This window comes from Phoca vitulina, unplaced genomic scaffold (assembly GCF_004348235.1).
Source record: "Phoca vitulina isolate PV1807 unplaced genomic scaffold, GSC_HSeal_1.0 scaffold33, whole genome shotgun sequence".
Classification (NCBI taxonomy): Eukaryota; Metazoa; Chordata; class Mammalia; order Carnivora; family Phocidae; genus Phoca; species Phoca vitulina.
In genome coordinates, this window is record NW_022589736.1 from 9,245,815 (window position 1) to 9,260,132 (window position 14,318).

The 14,318-nt window shown below is 50.1% G+C and overlaps 1 protein-coding gene across 5 annotated transcripts in view; it reads right to left on the reverse strand.

The window, feature by feature from the left end:
- The window catches only part of SFMBT2 (Scm like with four mbt domains 2), a 221,219-nt gene extending 207,979 nt beyond the window's left edge, over positions 1–13,240 (reverse strand). Inside the window, exon 1 of one of the 5 annotated variants that reach the window (XM_032425929.1) lies at positions 12,631–12,891. The gene's annotated coding sequence lies outside the window, so the exon portion shown is untranslated. Of the gene's footprint in view, positions 1–9,059; positions 10,318–11,054; positions 11,557–12,630; positions 12,892–13,119 lie in introns of those variants that run through there. The other 4 variants (XM_032425927.1, XM_032425924.1, XM_032425925.1 and 1 more) reach the window with 4 other exon arrangements.
- Positions 13,241–14,318: the final 1,078 nt, after the last annotated feature.

Below are 14,318 nucleotides of genomic sequence, written 5' to 3' on the forward strand. Positions count from 1 at the left end.
CTGACTGCGCCCATCCCCTCCTGACTCCTAATAGCCAACACGCAGCCTTTCTAAGAAGAGACAGGTCCTGCCTGATTCCATCATCAAGTGAGATGAACTGATTCTCTGGGGCACAACGTTCATGAAATTCTGCCATCCGCCACATGCTCAGAGCTTGATTCACCTTGATTAGGACAGCAATTTACTGGCCATTTGTCAACCGGGCTTCATTGGTTTTCACTCTAAATAGATTGAAATCTGACACAAATTGCTGTCCCCGCACAAGAAATGCTAATTTTTTACAATCAGATTCATACCTCAATCCTGGGAAATAAGATATGTGGGGGAAAATAGGTACTCCAGGAGAAAACACCAGGGCTGGCTGGCGGCAGCCTGCGGTTCCCACAATAACGTACCGTGTCTTCTAATTCATGGTTTTAACTGTCACCTCTTAACCTCCCAATCAAACGGCATGTATTACTCAAGAGTAAAGGTGAATGAAATCAGTGCTTCCAAAGGGGCATTATGCAACATGAGAAACAAGGCAGCATCCCAAGCTACCTGCTCAAGAGAAGAGAAAACCCAAGCAAAGGGCAGATGAGCTGTGCACTGGCTCAAAAGTTCACTTACTAATTTACTATTTACCTACAGATTATTTAGGGACCCTTTACTACTTATTGGCTCTAAAGAAGGATGGCGCCTTGAAATCCCCAACGGAATCTACTATGCAATAGGTCTTTGCATCCAGGTGGTGATAAAGGGTTTCTTGCACCAGAAATTTGCTTCCAAGCCACCAAGGTTAAACACGGTCCTCACGTGACCCTAGGACTGACATGAGATACTTTACACCAAAGAGCCTGGAAGGGCCTTACGATAAAAAAGCATAATTTTTAGAATTAGCACACACATCATCCACGCGGTCCTGACATCTTAAACTAAGCCTGGGGTTTCCCTGTCACCTACAAAGACTGATATGAATTAGAGCATCCGTCCAAGCCTCTGACAAAGCTAAAATATCCTTCATATTTTACAGGAGATGTGTATCCCACATTACATGCCCATGTGTGGAAGTCACTAGCCCATGTGCCGTACGTATGATCGTGAGAACTCAAAAAGCAAAGAATTCTGACAAGGGATCTTTCAGTAAGCTAGACATGTGTAGATAATGTCTAATCATCAGCGCCTAATTTTCTGAGGGGATCTTATGTATTGGTTACTTCAAGCAGCACAGATACACAGCAATGATGCTTGAGAAATGCCACACACTTCAAAATGTCTAATGGAAGCCAGCCTGGAGAGCTGTGCAATCTCCTCGGGGATTCATAAAACAACTAGAGAGCATTTCAGGTGTTTACCTGAAGCCATACCTATAACCATAAAATTGGGCATGAATCAAATTTTATAAATCATATCATTTAAATGCATGAAGGAAGTTGACTCCAGTGGTGTCCCACTGCATATCGTTATGCAAAGTCAATAAAAACACCCTAATTTAGCTTTGTTAGTACAGAACATGGGGAAGTAATTCACGGAGATCTGGCCTTTACACTGGAATGTAACGATCACTAAACCAGAATGTACCCTTGGCCTTCTAACCGCAACAAGCAACACTGTTCTCATCTGCCAAACACAGGGCCTGCTCTAAAAGTCTCGCCTCCCAGGCACACACTTCAGGGAATCTGGGTTTTCACGGACCTTCCTTGTTAAAACAAAGCGTATATGGGAAGAGAGAGTAATAGAGCCTCCCCTCAAATGGAATAAAGACTCAAAAAAACCAAAATATTACCCATGGTCTGAGCTGGATCCCGAAAGCTTTCGTAAAAAGAGGTGGGTCAGAACCTAAATGCCCAGCTGGCTACTCACAGACTTAACCTGATAAACTGCATTAAGGCATTGAGGTTCCGTAGCCACAGAGGGATGGAAAGGGGAAAGGTGTCCTGCATTTTTCAGCTAGTTGGGAAGGATAAAGCATATTTAAAGTTTTAAAGACAATGAATGACAAGGGCCAAAACGAGGCCCAAATAGTCTCTGCTACGCCGCTTAGAGTCGTCCTGCCTCCTGCAAGCGTAACGTCAGCACGGACAACCATGACTGGTGGGTTTGATTCCAGAGTTGGCTGTTTTTCTGGACCAGGGGATGTCACCTCACCTTACCTGACATCACGGACACACCTTTGGCAGGGGTTACACACACCAGGGCATGAGGCGTTGGAGGATCTCAGAAACTGTCAGCTTCAATACAAAACATTACCCGCGGCATTCTGTTTCATTAGCACACTGATGTTAATGCTTCTCGCAAGATTCTGGGCCTGGCGATGGACTCCTCCCAGCGTCCCACTCAGCTAGGAAAGCCCTGTCCTCAGAAATGCCTGAAGAAAACATTGATGCCTAAAGAAATCTCGCCTGCCACCAGATAAACATCTGAAAACTCACTCCCACCCCACCCGCCTCCAAGAAAACATACATACATACATACATACATACATAAATAAATAAATAAAAACGCTGGGAGGTAAGTCTCTCAAACACACATCTTGTACACACTCGGGACTTTAAAAGCCTCTGTGTAACTAGGCCACGTGGAAAATGAAGACTGAGAACTGCAAGTGATACGAACAAAGACAAAACACGTAGGATGAGGATGCAGTGTTCGGCGACCAAAACTGGGCTGACACATCAGTGTCAATCGTGGCCAATCAGTTCGAGCAAAACGAGCAAAAACGGGATCCAACCTACAGCCTTCAACAGGCAGCCAGAGGCTGGAGTAGTGATTTTGCATCTGTTGTTCGTCCGTTGACAAATAAAGACATCGTAAGTACAAAAGAATAAGTACGATTAAAGCAGATGAAGTGTAACTTAGTGAGTTAATATCAACAAGGATATGAATGCATAAGACAAGTAGGCTTCCTGGAAAAGTACATGTTTGCAGTCTGGACTTCCGCTGTATTAATGACTTCTGTCCTCCAAACCCTCCTTTTCCTCCCCAGGTACCTCCATGCTAAGGCTCCTATTTCCCTCGCTCCCACTTCTCCACCTTTCAAAAGGCAAATCCAGCTTCTTCCCTGCAGGAATAAATGCACACACCACAGTGATCCAACCGAAACGTTGGCAGTGTTCTTTGCCCCCTAATCCCCCTTGACTTTTTCTGTCCCTTATCTCTACTCATTTTGTGGGACGTTTCTGCAAGCTCTCCACAGTGCTGGAGAAGCAACGCGTCTCTTTCAGCAAGAGTACCAACTGGAAGCCTGTCTGGAACAGTCTCTTAGGGAGCTCTGCCTTTTTTATTAAAGACCTCGAGCCTGGGGCACCTGGGTGGCTCAGTCGGTGAGGCGTCTGCCTTCAGCTCAGGAGGTCAGGTTCCAGGGCCCTGGGATCGAGTCCAGCATTGGGCTCCCTGCCCAGCCGGGAGTCTGCTTCTCCCTCTGCCTCTCCCTTCCCCCTGCTCATGAGCGCGTGCTCTCTCTCTCTCTCAGATAAATAATCTTTAAAAAAATAAAGATTTATTGAGAGATCCCCTCTTCCCTTGCATGTCCAGTGTTTGTGCTAAGCACATAGACAAGTTGACTACGAGTGAATCCTCAAGATGACTACAACCAAAGAGCATTTTTTTTTTAAACCACCCAGATGGAAACATCCTTTCCAACGTGGAGGTAGGAAGTAAAGGCGTCCTTTGCAACACTAAAGTATGTAGGAGAGAGATTTTTTCCTCTAACAAAAAGATAGCATATTTGTCACAAATCCGTAAAAGTAAACCTGGCTTTCACCTTTTAAAGCCGGCCTGTAAAATATATTTGTACCTAGCAAGAATTCTATCTGCCATTCATGGCAGGAAAAATCGAAAACTGGAAGTAGAGGGAAGATTAAAGGAAAGTGACTTAGCCAAGGTCACACGCACACACATACACCCCCCTGGAGCCAGACCAGGGGTTCTGAAACCCTAAGCCCGGTTCACTCTAACCATGAGACCGTAGCTTATCTTCCTTTAGTGCACTTCCTAAAATAATGCCAAAAGCCAATTTCCAGAAAAATCCTGCTTACTTTGGATTTGGCAAAACTCGACATCTTCTCCTGAGCTTTAAAGGAGGTGAAATTAATCTGTGCTCGTCTACAGCAAAGAAACTTTGATGGCTAGCTTCGAGCCTGAGGTCAACCTCACCATGTGCACAACCCGCTGACAAGAGCAGAGTGGGCACAGGAAGGACCATGCTTACCCAGGCCCCACACAAGGAGCCGCTCTGAAGTTTTCTGTTTCTACTCAAGAAAACAATAACGTAATAAAAGACCAAAATCTTAAGTTGAATCTAAAAGACTACGCTCATCGGTAGCCGACACTAGTTAGAAAAGAAGGGCACCTGGGTGGCTCAGTGGTTAAGCGTCTGCCTTTGGCTCAGGTCATGATCTCAGGGTCCTGGGATCGAGTCCCGCATTGGGCTCCCTGCTCAGCATGGAGCCTGCTTCTCCCTCTGCTTGCTGCTCCCCCTGCTTGTGCGCGCTCTCTCTCTCTCTAATAAATAAAATAAAGTCTTTAAAAGAAAAAGAAAAGCTACTTAGAAGGGAAAATTCTAGCTCTCTTCCCCAGCTGTCCCAAGGTCCTTTGGAGTTCCACTCTCCACTTGCCTACGACTTGAGAATTTTTCCACTTACTCTCACCTACGCTGGTGTGGGAATGTCTTTCAGAGAGGAGAGAAAAAAGGAAACTGATGTGTAGGAAAACCAATTACCTTTTAATTAAGCTGAAATTTCAGAAACGTAACACTTTTCAAAACTGTAATGGCCAATTCACATGACAGGGAGCAACATTCTATCCCAACCCAGGACACTGAATATTTTCACTTCTACATTTAAAAACAGAGATTTAGCTTCATCTAGAGGCTCTGCTCTTCCATGACCATCTGAAATAAATGTAAACAGAAAATGCTCTAGTCTTCCTGCATTGCAAATCAAGTTCAAAAAAAAAACCAACCCTATTTATATGATGCCCTAGAACCTCTCCAAAGACTCTATCTCCTTATCAATAAAATAAAGATAACGGCACTCACCCGTAGCGATTAAGTAAGCTAACACATTTAAAGTGTTAGACACAGTAAATAATCAATATATAACAATTACAGTTTCAAAGACAATGAAAGACTAGGATTCAAATCTTCACTCTCTCTCTTGCTCTAACTTGCTGGCAAGAGATTACTTAAAAATATTTAAAAAAATAATAATAATAAAAGATTTTTTTTCTCAGCCAACAAAACTTCAGGGGAAAAAAAAAAAATCACAGGATAAAAATCTGCCCCATCTTCCCCATCCCACCAGCTCCAAAATGGTCTTCTGTTGGCCTTACTCTACAGATTATCACCATATGCTCTCACAAGCACATTATCTACCAAATGTGTCATTTTTTTTACAGAAAATCAAAAAGAATGAAACAGAAAAGCACAATGGATTCTTTGTTTCATCAGTGTCAACGACATCTATCTTATCACAAAGACAGAAACTTAAGTGACAAAAAAATAAATAAAACTTTTTGATTAGTGAATATCATCTTATCAAAACCAAGGGACCTGACTATCAGTATATGGTGAAACATAATCATGTTTTAAAATCCACTAGGCGCTAACCAGATGGGGAGTGTGATGCTGGCATCTTTACATCACAGTACCCTGACATGATCCTGCAAAACCGATCCTTCAGGGTCTTGTTCGGTGACTTTATATGAGTCCTATAACATCCCTTGTTGTACTGCAAGCTCTAAACTGAATACCTTCCCTTATTTACAATATACAGTCCTGTCTCATTTACATGGACTTCAACACAGCCAACACTTGTTTTAGCCAACAACATCATTTTTCTTAGGAGTTGTCCAGGACATGTCTAGTCTTACAGAGAGAGGAAGTATAGCTGACTCTTAAATTCAGGTTTGAATTCTAGGTCCACTGACATATGGATTTTTTTTTATAAAGTACACTACTGTAAATATATTTTCTCTTCCTTAGGATTTTAATAACGATTTTCTTTTCTCTAGCTTACTTTATTGTAAGAATATGGCGTGTAATACAAATATAAAATCTGTATGAATCAACTGTTCACAGTATTGGTATGGCTTCCGGTCAACAGCAGGCTCTTAGTAGTTAAGCTTTTGGGAAGTCAAGCGACACAAGAATTTTCAGCTGGGGGGGTGGGGGGAGTTGTTGCCCCAACCCCTATGTTGTTCAAGGGTCAACTGTACTGCCTAGTGGCTCAACCTAAAGAGCAGGAATGGGGACACCTGGGTGGCTCAGTCAGCTCAGGTCGTGATCCCAGGGTCCTGGGATCAAGTCCCGCATGCAGCTCCTTGCTCAGTGGGAAGCCTGCTTCTCCCTCTCCCTCTGCTACTTCCCCTGGTTGTGCTCTCTCTCTGACAAATAAATAAAATAAAACCTCAAAAAAATAAAATTAAAAAAATAAAATAAAATGAAGAGCAGGAATGGTAAATGCAACATCAGATCTAGTTCTTTTACTCCCCAGGCTACCAGGAGGCCACAGTCACCCACCCACACTATAAATACTAGCAGAGTGAGGTCCCAGCACTCACCCTGTCTGCAATGGTGGGGTATAGAGGGCTATGTGGAATAGTCCCTTCTAGTCCTATGAATTCCTAAAGCATACTTGAATCAGGTACTTCTTTATGACTTCTTTTCAAAACCGCAATGACCTAGCCCAGCCCATGCTATTACAAAGATTATACACGAAGGCTGGGGCACCTGAGTGGCTCAGTTGGGTAAGCATCCAACTCTTGGTTTTGGCTCGAGGTCATGATCTCAGGGTCCTGGGATGGAGTCCCGCTTAGCACGGAGTATGCTTGAGATTCTCTCTCCCTCTCCTTCTGTCCTTCCTACTCGTTCTCTCTCTCTCTCTCTCAAACAAAGAAATAAATCTTTTTTGGGGCACCTGGGTGGCTCAGTCGTTAAGCGTCTGCCTTTGGCTCAGGTCACGATCCCAGGGTCCTGGGATCGAGCCTCACATCGGGCTCCCTGCTCTGCAGGAAGCCTGCTTCTCCCTCTCCCTCTCCCCCTGCTTGTGTTCCCTCTCTCGCTGTGTCTGTCTCTGTCAAATAAATAAATAAAATCTTTAAAAAAAAAAAAAAAAAAGAAAGAAATCTTTTTTAAGAAAGTTAAAAGATTATATATAAAGGCTCCATTTGTGTGTGCCTCCATCTCCACACCTCACTTTTGCAGGGCATGAACGATGCCTGCCCCCATACATACACAGCTTCTTTCCCTCGACAATGTCAGCACTTGACCCCTGCAGAGGGAACTACAACCCACCAACTGCTCTCACAAACGTCTTGTTGAGCCTCAGTCACCAAGGCCTGTACTACTTTCACTCTACTTAGCAGGCATGGGTCTGACAGATGAATCACTTGAGCACGCCTACCAAGATGTGTTGAATCACTGATTTTTTCCCCCAAATAGAAGCATGGAGATCTGAGTGAGACTCCAGTCTGATGCATTTATTTTGTAGATAAGGAAGTTGAGGCTCAGAAAAAAAATGCCGTAAGTGGTCCAAGGTCACAAGGCTAGACAGAAATATCTCCGAAGTAAAACCCAGGCCTCCTGATTCTGTCCTCTCCTCTGCCAGGAATCTTCCTTACAAAATCAGGTGGTTAGATCCTGGGTCACCAATGAATGCGCAGGTTGGTTTGTTATGACAAGTTCCCTAATTTTTTTTTTCCATATTTGTAGAATAGGGACAATAAGTCGGTACTGGGGCAATGTAGACATAAGAACAGTTTATAAAAAACACAAAATGTGCCTTGAACTACATATCCTAATTTCATTTTGGGACAAGAACCTTTTATAAACTCTTCTTTATGACCACTATACTGTTACGTCGTGAACTCCAAAAGTTCCAAATAGTGAAATACTATCAGACAAAGGTCCAAGCTGAGAACCCTAGAACTGGAAGTCATTCAAATCCCCACAGTAGACCATTTTGTACAAACTATTAAGAAGAAGGACAACAAGGAGGAGGAGAAGAAGAGAAGAACTCTTTTACTTTGATACCCTGACAAAAACTTTTCGGTATTAAGTATAGGCCCTGCAAACTATGCATTTGCATTGCACGGGGTTCTTCAACCCCCAAAGCACCCTGTACCAATAAAATGTAACCCTCATTCACTTACTTCTCAGAGCAGTGTTTCCAACCCAGAGAGGTGGCAAGTCCTTCGTGGGCACCAGTACATCGAGAAAGGTGAACAATGCGCCACCTCAGCTAGAGTGGGCAGAAACGGGATTTGATAAACCTTCAATACTCCCAGGACAGCAAAGGAAGGTCTTAGGAAGAGAGGCTAATCCTGAGATCACCCAGGCTCTCCTCTTTCTTCAGGAACCTATTCTGGTTTATTTGTTTGTTTTTAAGCAAGAATCATGAACCTAGGGATTTATACCTTAAAAGGTTTAAAAAACAAAACAAAAAAACAAAAACAACAACAACAACAAAAAAAACCCGTCTATGATTTCTGCAAGAAAACACGAAGAGGAAAAGCTCTCTCAGATCAATGACTCCCATCATTAGTGAAATTCAGGTCCCAGCAGGATGGCCTGTTGGAAGTTCAAGGTGCTGGAACCCTAGCGGGAAATTCTTCTCTGAGAGCCAGCACTTCTAGAACAACACACATCAAAGCAGGGTGGACTCTTTTCTAGGGTAGGGGCTGCTGAATCAATCACCCTGCCGCTGGGCAGGGGTTTACACCGCCAGGGGAATGGGTCTTTAGCACAGTCCAAACTTTGGTAGGGGAGGGGAAGGTTTCTGGTGTGCGTGGGTGTGCCCCTCACCCCTTTCAGGCAGGTGGCTTGGTCCCAGCGCCTAGCTAAAATAAGGATCTGAGACATATTTATTTATGGAAGGGAGGAAGCAGCGTGTGTGCCAACTTAATGCTTACTAGGGAGAAAGTAGCAGATCTCCTATCGCACAGGAGCGCCTGGCCAATTCCTTCTGGCTACCAAGGCCTCTCCCCTCCCACTCTGTACCCGCTCAACCTCCCTCCCCACCCCCAACCGCCTCCCCAGAATGCGGTGCCGAATTTAAGCCGGTTTTCGCGTTTTCTCCGACCTGGTGAACCCTGGATCCACTTGCTTGGTGTAAACACGCGAATCGGTCCCCCAGGTCCCTTGGCGTCGGTGAGAGGGTGGAGGGGTGAGGGAAAGAGGACGGCAGCGGCGATGGATGCGGATTCAGCAAGGGTCGGCCCTGGTCGAAAGCGGTTTCCCACCAGTAGACTCAGATCCGCGCCGGCCGCGCCGCTGGAGCCGACAAAACGCGGTGCGGGGCCGACGCTCTCCGGAGCCGGGGCTGCGCGCGGGGCTGGGAGCCCCAGACCTGGAACGCGCCCGCGGGACCCGGGGACGCAAAGGAGGGGACGCTGGGGTGGTGAGAAGTCTGACTACTGCACCGAAAGGGGAACGAGCATCCGTACGACCAGCGCCTGGCGCCCTGCTCTTCCCGGAATCCCACCCAACTCTAGAAACCCAAAGATCCGAAAATTCCGAAAGCGAAACTGCAAGCGGGTCTCCAGAAGTTTGGGAACGGTCTCCCAGGCTTCCCGGCGTCTCTCTGCACTCCGGACACCACAGATGCCGTCAAGGCCAAGCGCCCCTGGCGGTGGCGATCGCTGCGCACGGCCACCATCCGCGTCCCCGGGGCACCTCCCTCGGTTTTTTACGCGGAAAGGGCCCCAGCCCCGACCCGCAACCCCAGCCCCAGCCCGGGTTCCGGGGCGGTGGTCGGCCGGGCTCCTGCCGCGCCTCCCTCCTCCCGCTCCTTCCTACAAGAAAGGGAAACTTGGGCCCTGCGAGAATCCTGAGGAATGTTCTTTGTAATCGGTTGTATATTCGCTTCCACGGCACAGCTCGGTGCAAAATCGCGGGTTTCGGGGCGTTAGAGTGAATTGTGCGCTTGTCAGCGGCGACGTCAGGAGGACGAGGGGAGGGGTTCCCGGCTGAAACTGCAGTTTACAAGCACAGAGCCATTTTAGGCTGGTTTCCACTTCAGCGAAGCCCACGGGAAAGCTGTCCCCGGGAGGACCCGCTAGCCGCGCACGCTGCAAGGGCCGGGGACGCGCCGCGCTCTCTGCCCGGGGGACCCACCCTGTCTTGGCCGGAGTGTCGCCGATCTCTCAGCCCCGCCAACCCAGGTGGGAAGGAAAATCTGCCGCGGGGTCTCCAATCCTAGTGTCGCCTCCCCTGGGCCCCCACCCGCGGGACACTACTAGAGAGAGGCCTCTCCGACAGCGCGGCGTCTAAGGGGCAAGGACGAGCTGACCCTATGGATCGCCCCTCTAGGCCCCTGTAAATGCCCTGAGACCCCGTTACTGCGCTAACTACAGACCTAGCCAACACACTATCTTTTTAAACCTGAGATTTAAACACGTCTTGGCGCACTTGGCCAAGGCGCCATCAGGTTCGCCGGCCCAGATAAGGTCCCCAGAACCTGCCCTCGCCAGGCCCGGGGGACCGCGCACAGCCGCCGCACGGCCCCCTGTCCCCTGGGTCCCTCCCGCGCGACCTCCGCTCGGCAGCTGCGTCCTGGCCACTGGCGACCCCTGTTGGAGATCCCTGTTCCTAGCTTAGCGAGCTCGGGTTTGCTTGCTTCCCCTCCGACTCCCCTTATAGGCTCCGACTTTGCCCCCAAACTCCAGTCCCAGACCCTCCAGGCCCCAGAAGCCGGCCTTTCCCGGACACCACTCAAACCCCAGTGCCACAGCGCCGCCCGCTTGCCTGCCATGGCCGGGGGACGCCCCACTCAGATTCAGCCTTCTCGCGCTGGACCTAAGCTAGGGACACTTTCTTCCGAGACCACTTCTCCCATCCCCCACCTTCCCTAGAGCTCAACTCCAATCCAAAAGCAACTCCTCGCTTCGACCCTACACACTTTTCCGCCTAGGTCGGCGCGCCAACACCTTTCTGCCCCACCACTCTCCTCCCCACGCCTCGGCCGCGAGGCCCCCACCGCCAAGTGCGAAGTGCCCCCAGCACACACAAAACCCCACAGGCGTCTGCAGCCCGACTGCACCCAATACCCTGGACAGTTAGTCCTTTTAATAAGCACCTCCGCACTCCGCCTACTCCGGGCTTCACCTGCACAGAATCCAGCATACAGAGAGCTTGTCTCAAAGAAAGCCGAAATAAATCATTGCCTCTGCCCTCATGTATTTTGCACCACGTGTCAGCAGTTTGTCACGTCAAATCATGGCAGAGTCTGGTTCCAAGACGCACACACACATTCGGGGCTTATCTCTTTGACACCGCCCCCCACAACTGCACACACCAGTATGCACACCGATCCAAAGACACATGCAGCAGTTGTGCTCGGATGCCCCAGTCTGGACCAGCGGCACCCCTTTCCCCCCCTAGCAATGGACTGGACACGCAGACTCGAAACACGGAAAAAACTAGGGCAGCTCATTCTGTCTCTTTTTTCCCATTTAATTCGCTAAAACAGCTCCTGGAGTAGCCAAAGAGAGTCGAAACTAAGGCATGGCAACTCCGGTTGGGTTTTTTCCCACCTCAAAACCTTTATTTTCAGTTTTTAAAAACCACCTTAGCCCGCCATATTGAAACTGGCAGGGTTTCTAAATACTCCTTCCCCGCAGTTGCAGCGCTTCCAAGAAAACACAAGTACGGATCGGGCTCTGGACGTGCGTCCGGCCACAGCGAATCCAGCACTTCCCATCCCCCAGGTCCCCGGTCCCCGGTTCAGCCTCTCCCGCCGCCCCGGGCCAAAATCAATAAATACATCTAAGCAGTTCCTACAGTTGTTTTCTTTTTTTCTTTCTTTTCTTTCTTTCTTTTTTTTTTTTTTTTTTTTTTGGCGGATTTTTACCAACACACACACACGTTTAAAAAATAAACTCCAAAGCTAGATCAGATTAGCAATTTTGAAAGGAGGTCATATGAGAGTAGACAACAGGAAAGCCCCAAGTGACAGGATATTACTTTAAAGCGAAAAAAAAAAAAAAAAAGAACAAAAAGATCATCCATGCCGGAGCACGCTCCGAAACTACTACTGACAATTTCATTTCAGCTGCACAGGCAAATGTTTCCAAGAGGGCGACTCCGAATGTGTAAACGATTTTTAACACCCCTGATGGCTGGTCTCCAGTCCTCACCCTACCATTTTCCCCCTCCCCGCCCCCAACACACACACCAAAAAAAGAAGAAAGAGACCCCGACAAGGGAAGAGACCGCGGAGCGCGGGGTTAGCAAGGGCGGCTGCGTCGCTAAAATGAGCGCACAAATGAGGAAGGTGGGCGGCGGGAGGGGACAGCTCGCACCCGGGGAGGAGGACACTTTGCAACTACAGACGGTCTCCCGCAAGGCCGGGCTTTTCAAAGCCGAGGGACGAGGTTGTTGGAAGGGGACGCGAGCAGCAAAAATGACAACCCGGGAGCGCAGAGCGGAGTTTGGGGCTCTGCTCTAGGGCTGCCGCTCTCCCCTCCAGCTCTTCTCTTTCGCTTCTCTCCCTCGGCACCCGCTCCTCAAGCCTCCCACGCCCGGGCTGGCCCGAGCTTCCCTTTTTCCCGAAGCTGGAAAAAAGAAGCTGACCGGCGCACTCAACCTGCGGGCCGGAGGTCTGCTCGCCGGGCGGGCTGGGCGCGGGGACAGCGGCCGGCGCGGCGTCCTACCTAGTGAAGTTCGTCCTCCCCTCGGAGTGGACCCAGGCCTCGGGCGCCGCCGGGGGGCCGCCGGCCTCGCTCGCTCGCTCGCTCTGCCTCGCCCCGGCTCTCTCAGCCTCGCTCGCTCCCCGCCCGCCGCCTCCCTTGCGCGCCCGCTCCGGTGCTCCGACTCCCACTACAGCCTCATTCCAATATGGCATCCTCTCTGTGCGCATGCCCGGCACTCTTTTTTAAGATTATTATTTTGTGTGTGTGCAGCGAACTCCTTCAACGACCTTTTCCAGCGCTCGCGGAACGTCTCAAACCAATTAGCCTGCGGGACGCTCCCGACGCCTTCCTCTGCCCCGCTGTGACGCCCCCGCGCCTGGGCACACAACCCTCCCTCCCCAAACACACACACACACACACCCACACACACACACCCGGGCACATTTCACGCTCACACTGCCCCCTCCCCGCCCCGCTCTCCTTCCTCCTTTCCTTCAGCTCCCTCCATACACAATCTGCAGAAAGTTCACATCACAGGCGTTTCCGCAAACCCATCTGCAGGGAAATCTGGGCAAACTCCGCATCTCACTGGACACTTTGTTTTCTGGGTTTGCAATCCCTCGGTGGACGAAGCGCACAAACTTGCGCTTTATCCGCCGGTGGCTGGTTAGCAGCGAAGAGAAATTCAATCCTCTCCACCACCTCTGCCCCGCCCACTGCGCCCCCCACCCCCCCGGCACTTAAATGGAACCTTTTCTATGGAGATTGAGACTTTTCCCGGTCCCTTGGGGAAGGCGGGAGGGGGCCGGGGGGAGGTTTTTCTGGGAAACGTGCCTCTAGGGGGAGGAAATGAAGTTGGGGCTGCTCGGGCGAGCTTGCAGCCGCGATCTGCCGGGCCCCGGCAGCACGCAGGTAACGAGGGTCGCCACGGCGTCTCCTGGGGCGGTGCCCGGGCCTGGACGCCCGAAGAGGGCACTTGGCCGGGGCCGGCTATTGTAGGGCGGGAAAAGAATCCTGCCCGAGAAAAAAAACGTGGCCCTCGGCGACTGTTGGAGCGAAAGGGAGGCAGCGCAGCCGGGTGCAGGGCAGGGTTACCCGGCTGCGTGCGCGGGTACGCCGACCCCTTGCCCGGGGCGTGGGGGGGGGGGGGCGGGGGAGGACCGAGAGGACCATCCCCAGCCTAAGGCGCAATGGCTAGGCAGAGTCTGAACGAAACGTCCCCAGTCCGGAAAAGCTGGCGACGCCCTAGTGAGAAAGACCGAGAACTTACAAAGGTGGGCCTCTCTGTACTGAGGAGCGAGGAGATGCTGGTCGGGGGCAGCAATTTAGTTCCCAGGAAACTAGAGATACGGACACGTTTGGTCAGGGGTTTTGTACTATTGCCACAGCGTGTACAATTCCCCGAGTCTCCCAATTTTGTGTCCATCTTTTTCCTACGAACCCCTCTTGCCGTACCCCTACTCTGGCTCAGGGGGTCAGGAGGACCGCGCGGTCCCGAGCCTCCTGAGCTCTCGAAACTCCACCCACCTTCCCGGGGCCTGCCACCCCAAGTGCGTCCTCCAGGCCCGGGGAACTCTGGCAAGGGAGGTCCCCGAAGGAGAGGTGGGCGTTCCGAAGGGCCGGGGACAGTGCGGGGACCTGGGGATGGAGTCCGGGGTCCAGAGTCCGACCGCGCGCGGGATCAGAGGGGTCCTGACCTGTTGGGTCCT